The sequence below is a fragment of the Dendrobates tinctorius genome, unplaced genomic scaffold (genome assembly GCF_039654945.1).
Source record: "Dendrobates tinctorius isolate UK_male_01 unplaced genomic scaffold, ASM3965494v1 ptg000070l, whole genome shotgun sequence".
NCBI lineage: Eukaryota > Metazoa > Chordata > Amphibia > Anura > Dendrobatidae > Dendrobates > Dendrobates tinctorius.
The window spans coordinates 39756129-39762819 of record NW_027361738.1 but is presented as its reverse complement, the minus strand read 5'-3'; the positions used below and the strand labels follow the sequence as shown (position 1 = coordinate 39762819).

Sequence of the window (6691 nt, the reverse complement as noted above, 5' to 3'; positions counted from 1 at the left end):
AGCATGAACCTCACTAGTGGCGCAGTGTTACCACACATCAGTTTTATGGTAACTGTGTAGTTATTATCTATTAACCCATGACATGCTGCACTGAACTTTTCTAATCTATTACCTTGATTAGATCTTAGTGATGTCTATGGACCTCTGAGCGCATCAGCTCTACACTTGTAGGTGCGTTATTTTTATATATATATATATATATATATATATATATATATATATATATATATATATATATATATATATATATAGTAGGCTTTAAATAACCACCAAAAGCCGCATTGAACAGGAGGATTAATCACTGTCTACGTTCTGGTGCCGAGTGGATAATAATACATTTATTAATTACTTTCTTCCCCAAAATGTAATCGTTTGGTCTTTTTGTTTTTGACATATTTACAAGTAAAAAAAAAGCATTTTGTGACCTCAGCTCATCTTTTTCCTAGCAGGAGCCAATATTCCAGTCTCTGGGCAGGCACTCATGAGGATCTGGTGGATTTGCTATTTGGTCCATTTATAAATCACTAATTCTGTTATTTCTACAAAGAGTTCTCAAAGGCCATATTTCTCTTTTTGTTTAATTTAAACAAACGCATGGTCAGCTCTATGTACACATTGTGCAGAAAACCATCATGTGCAAAATAATTATTCAGCTAGGACTTCACAGTGGATATTCTTAGTCCCTTATTTCCTGCAACACTGGAATATGTCTATCTATATATCCCATGCCTATCTGTCTATCTTTCTTTCTATCTATCTATCTATCTATCTATCTATCTATCCCATATCTATCTATCTATCTATCTATCTATCTATCTATCTATCTATCTATCTATCCCATACCTATCTATCTATCCCATATCTATCTATCTAGCTATCCCATATCTATCTATCTATCTATCTATCCATCCAATATCTATCTATCTATCTAACTATCCATCCAATATCTATCTATCTATCTATCTATCTATCTATCTATCTATCTATCTATCTATCTATCCCATATCTATCTATCTATCTATCTATCTATCCAATATCTATCTATCCCATACCTATCTATCCAATATCTATCTATCTATCTATCTATCTATCTATCTATCTATCTATCTATCTATCTATCTTTCTATCTATCTATCTATCTATCTGTCTATCTATCTATCTTCCAAATAGCATGGGGAAGGCTCAAGTCTTACACTGATATTAGATTATAGATAGATGTAATCATGCTTTGTGACCGGCTCGGCTCTGCTACATCTGCACCCATGTGATATATAAGGCTCAGGATCTCCTGTCTGGGGTAATGGGCCTGGAGGAATTATCTATATCTAATGGCCCATCTCAGCTGCTGGCGCTTTCCTTCCACAGAAGAATTCTAATCCTCACAGACAAAACAGCCTATAGTGTGAGAGTGATGTCCGGATCCCGCAGCCTGCGCTCCCCGGTCCTGGGTCTCTCTGCATTCCGCGGACTTCTCACCTCTTTGCTTCCAGCCTGATAAGAGACAATAGCAGCTAATTAGCTCATTTACCCTAATGGCTCATAAACAAGAAGGGGGAGGGGGACACAGTGTGGCCCCTCTGATGACAAGAGACATTACACACTAATGTGGGCCCCTATATCATGGTCAGGGCTGTTAGTGCTGTTATTGGTTTTTGTGTCTTTTAGTCCATTTCAGTTTTTTTTTCATCTTCATCATCATCATCATAATAATAATAATAATAATAATAATAATAAACCATCGCATAACATACTCTATTGTGACCAATATTTCCATCCAGCCTATTCTTAAAAACTTCGCAATCTCCACAAAATTTCAGAATACTAATTCATTTCATTTGCATATTTGTTATAATATTTTCTTTTTCTAATTAGGATCAATTTCCGTTCCCTTTGTTAGCGGGGTCTCTAGTGGCTTTAAATCGCTCTCCTGCCACGAAGTATAATTTGTATTGAATCACAAAAGGTTAATCCATCCCCAGGACCCCCCTTGTTAACCTCCTTCCAACCCAACATCTGACATTTTCTTATGTCGTTAAAACCCACCATTCATAAGGGGCAGGGTGTCCCCCTCCCAGAAATGAGTGTATGATGTGATTATTGAGGGCTGCCATAGGCAGAAGGCACAGTATGCCAATAGATACTGCCCAAAAATAAAGGGAACACATCCTAGTAGTCTGTGTGGGTTAAGTGCTCCCTTTATTTTTTTTTGAGCAGTATATATATAACTATGTGTGTATATATATCTATATATATAATGCTAGTTTTCAATATTTTGTGCTTAGTGTGACAGAATAAAGCATATATAATGTGTTTATATGGGATTTCATTTTTTATTCTCAGGGGGACTGAAAAAAGAAAAACGATAACATCATTAGATAGTAAAAATTGTGACAATTACCATCAGTAAAGCATTATAAACTATGGTGTATATTGCAATACTTTAGTGTGGAAACTGTTTTTTCTTTTTTTTTTGCAACACAGAGTTTTTAATTTATAGCTATGTATCTATCTACAATGATCGTTACGGATTTTATTTAGAAAGAAAACGTTTTTGTTACAGAAAACATAAACGAATAAATGAATGCATACATAAACAGATAAATGCAAAAATAAAACAAACGGTGCAAAAGAAGAAAAAATAGATACAAAAGTATAAATTAAATGCAAAAAAAACAAATAGATAAAAAGAAACTAAAGAATCCTTACAGTCACAATATTTAACAGTCATTATTTCATGTTTGCTTGATTGCTTGATGATAAATGCACATCTTCCCAGTATATATATATATATATATATATATACCATGTACAGCACCATGGAATCAATAGTGCTATATAAATAAATAATAATAATATGTATGTGATATAGATATATATATCTCACATACATATGAAATGCACTCACTTTTATCTTAGTCCTTTCTTCTTCCAAAGACAGTCTAACAATGTAATACTACTGGTGGAGAACTACAAGCCAGGTGTGCTATTAATGAGAGAAGAATATACACTTGGACAGGTTTGTGCAGACCTGGTCCTCAGCACTTGGCTGTGGCAGGAGATCTCCATCTCTGGAAGTGACTTGCTCACTTTCATTCCTATAGGATAATCGATGTTGTGCAGGAATCAATGAGTTCTAGATTTGATATTTGGGATTAGAATCGCAGGGGGCTGGATCATTTTTTTTTGTGTCTGAGGAAAAAAAAAAAAAACACGAGAAGCTAATGCTATGTTGATGTGGTGCCTCGTCTCTCCTGCGGGCTGCGGTCCTCCTGCCGGGCTGCGGTCCTCCTGCCGGGCTGCGGTCCTCCTGGCGGGCTGCGGTCCTCCTGGCGGGCGGGGCGGCATTCAGCAGGATTTGTGAATGAGCGGCGACTGCTCTTTCCCAGCTCACAGATCAGAGGGCTGAGATCACTGCACGGATCTGCTCCAATGGTTCCCTCCAAGATCTGCTCGGGTACAATGCAGGGGGCAGCTCGGAGCTGCAGCTCTCCTTTTCATACTCATCCCTTTGTGGAGTCACATACTTCAAAGGCAGGTTGGACACTTCCACCGAGAGCTTGTCACCTCCTAGGGCGCTTTTACTTATTAAAAATATAGATTTGACAAGAAAGGGAAACAGGCAAACGCATGGAATGACTACATTATTGTTAGAAGGGTGTTTAGTGATGTCAGGCTTCCATTTTTTCAGAAAGCATTTTGGATAACAAGATGATGCAAATGATGGGAATCACAAACTTCACAGACAATACAATACATTGATTGCATGTAGCAAGAAGAATCCAATGACATGGATGCTATCATTCTATCTATCTATCTATCTATCTATCTATCTATCTATCTATCTATCTATCCCATATCTATCCCATATCTATCTATTATCTATCTATCCCATATCTATCTATCTATCTATCTATCTATCTATCTATCTATCTATCTATCTATCTATCTATCCCATATCTATCCCATATCTATCTATTATCTATCTATCCCATATCTATCTATCTATCTATCTATCTATCCCATATTTATTCCATATCTATCTATCTATCTATCTATCCCATATCTATCCCATATATATCTATTATCTATCTATCCCATATCTATCTATCTATCTATCTATCTATCTATCTATCTATCTATCTATCCCATATTTATTCCATATCTATCTATCTATCTATCTATCTATGAAATCTATCTATCCCATATCTATCTATCTATCTATCTATCTATCCAATATCTATCTATCTATCCAATATCTATCTATAGAAAAAACCTGACCAGCACCTCCTAGGTGTGAACAGGTGCCAGCTGGGATAGCTGCATCATATAGAAAAAGAAAACACAGCAGCACTCTATAGGAGCCATTATATATGCAAACACTGAAAACATTGAATCTAAACTGTATTATTGTATTATTATTCAGTAAGATGAACTTACAAAAACTAAGGTTTTTCAGCACAAATTTGCCAACTCATGTGTGCCCATCAACCACAGCAAGGTGACCTTCCTCTGATGGGTTCCTGTTCTACTGTACATTCCTCTCTTGAGCTATTAGCCTACAATTAAATGAAAAAAAAAACCATGTCTCTCGCGGGTCCATGAGTCTACAATTCAAATGGGCAAGTAGAACTGATAAAATCACGGGAGGAGTGTTTTCTTTTTCTATATAAGGGAGCTATTGCAGCTGGCACCTGGTCACACCTAGCAGGTGCAGGTCAGGTTTTTTCTTTATGTTTTACTATTGGAGGTGTGACTGCCTCCAACATGACTCTGCGCACTCCTCCCATTGACCAGCAGCTGATGTATATCAGTTCTACTTACCCATTTGAATTGTAGACTACTGGTCCTCCAGAGACAGGTTTTGTCCATTTAACTTAAGGCTAATAACTCAAGAGATCTATGAACAGTAGAACAGGGACCCATCAGAGGGTGGTCACCTTGCCATGGTTGATGGGTACATATGAATTGGCCAATTTATGCACGAAGAACCTTAATTTTTGTAAGTTCATCTTACTGAATTCTAACACATTTTAGATTCAATGTTTTCAGTGTTTGCGTATATCTTGGCTCCTATAGAGTGCTGCTGTGTTTTATCTATCTATCTATCTATCTATCTATCTATCTATCTATCTATCTATCTATCTATCTATCTATCTATCTATCTATCTATCGATAAAAGCAGCACTTTTCCATGCAAATATTGGTGAAAGCCCCCAAAGGTTATAGCTAAAACCTCTTGCACACGAAAACTCAAAAAGGGGGCAGCACTCCAAAATAATTTGAATGAAAACTTTAATCTAAAAATGTCAGAAAAAAAATCTATTTTTAGAAAATTGTAATAATCTAGGAAAAGGAAAATTTGTTTCCAACACACAGGCTCCCCATGCATGTGCCGTGACTGTAACACAGCCGCGACATGCAGCAGCGGTGGCGGCAATCAGCTGTTCATCCGGCGCGATCCAGGAAGGCAGGTTCCCGCTGTTAGTCTTTTCGGCAAGCGCTATAGCTTGCTCAATAGGCCAGGAACTGAAGATATTCGCACAACTCTAGTCACCACTTCTGCATTTCTCACCTCGTTTTGCCTCCTTACAAATGCTGATATAAGATATTGATCAACTACTGAACGTGCGAATGTGTCTTAAAACTCCAGCAAAGTGAATGGAACTTATAGAAATCTCACGCCTACTGTGCTTTTTTCCCCACTGTGTAAGGGTGTGTGCACAGGTTGCGGATCCGCAGCGGATTTGACCCTGCGGATTTTTCCGCGGTTTTAAATTTGCAGCATGTCAATTCTTTGTGTGGAATCCGCTGCAGTTTGACACCTGCTCCATTACTAGGTGTTAAAATGCAGGGGAAAACCGCAGGCTAATCCGCACTAAATACGCAGTTAAAATGCAGGTCATTTGACCTGTGGATTTACCTGCGGAATTTAGCCAAATCCGCAGCAGAATCCGCAATGTGCGCACACACCCTAAACTGACCTACGGTGAGATTTTTCAAATCTTCAACATGTCAATTTCTTTTGCAGTTGCGCAAAGTTTTATGTGCGCATTTTCCTCATGGATTTGCATTAGATGCGGAAATTCTGCAGGTAAAAAAAAAAGAAAACCGCTAAAAACATGTAATCCGCACATGACTTCCAATAAAGTATTGTCAAGTCAAATACCAGGATGTACCAAAAACAAAGAAGCTTAATTTAAAACATGCCATACAAAAAAAAACAGAGAAAAACTGCGGCTTCAAAATGAGATAAAAATACATTGAAAAACATGCAAATAACCTAATTTACGCAATAGGTGTATAAATGCAGACTTTCTGAGCCCTGGATGAAGCAACAGGCGAAACATGTGCCGAGTCGTGAGTGACTGCCCAGTTTTCAGTAACCCTTTATTTTGGTATTACGTTCTTCATTCTTTGACCAGTACAGGCACGTTACAGTTAATGGATTTTGGTATCACTTTGACTTATATATACAGTATGCCCATATTCAATCTGTGCCTGTATCTGACTATGTGAACGTAAGCATTCATTCATACTGGTCAGGGTGTACTTTCTTTTCCCACTTATATGCAGTGTCACTCTTTTCTATATGTCTTTTTAATCATGTTTGATAAAGATTCTTTTTATATTTAATATTGCACCTCTTGTATATGATATTGACTTTATGTCTGACACCTTTTTTGCTTATTGC

The 6691-nt window shown here is 37.3% G+C and overlaps 1 long non-coding RNA gene across 2 annotated transcripts in view; it reads right to left on the bottom strand.

The window, feature by feature from the left end:
- Positions 1–564: 564 nt before the first annotated feature.
- LOC141095936 (uncharacterized) overlaps positions 565–6691 on the bottom strand; it is a 176965-nt gene continuing 170838 nt past the window's right edge. The window contains exons 1-2 of one of the 2 annotated variants that reach the window (XR_012233513.1): positions 2906–3456; positions 565–1491 (exon numbers count right to left, since the gene is read on the bottom strand). This is a non-coding gene — a long non-coding RNA (uncharacterized lncRNA). Of the gene's footprint in view, positions 1492–2905; positions 3457–6691 lie in introns of those variants that run through there. The other variant, XR_012233514.1, reaches the window with a different exon arrangement.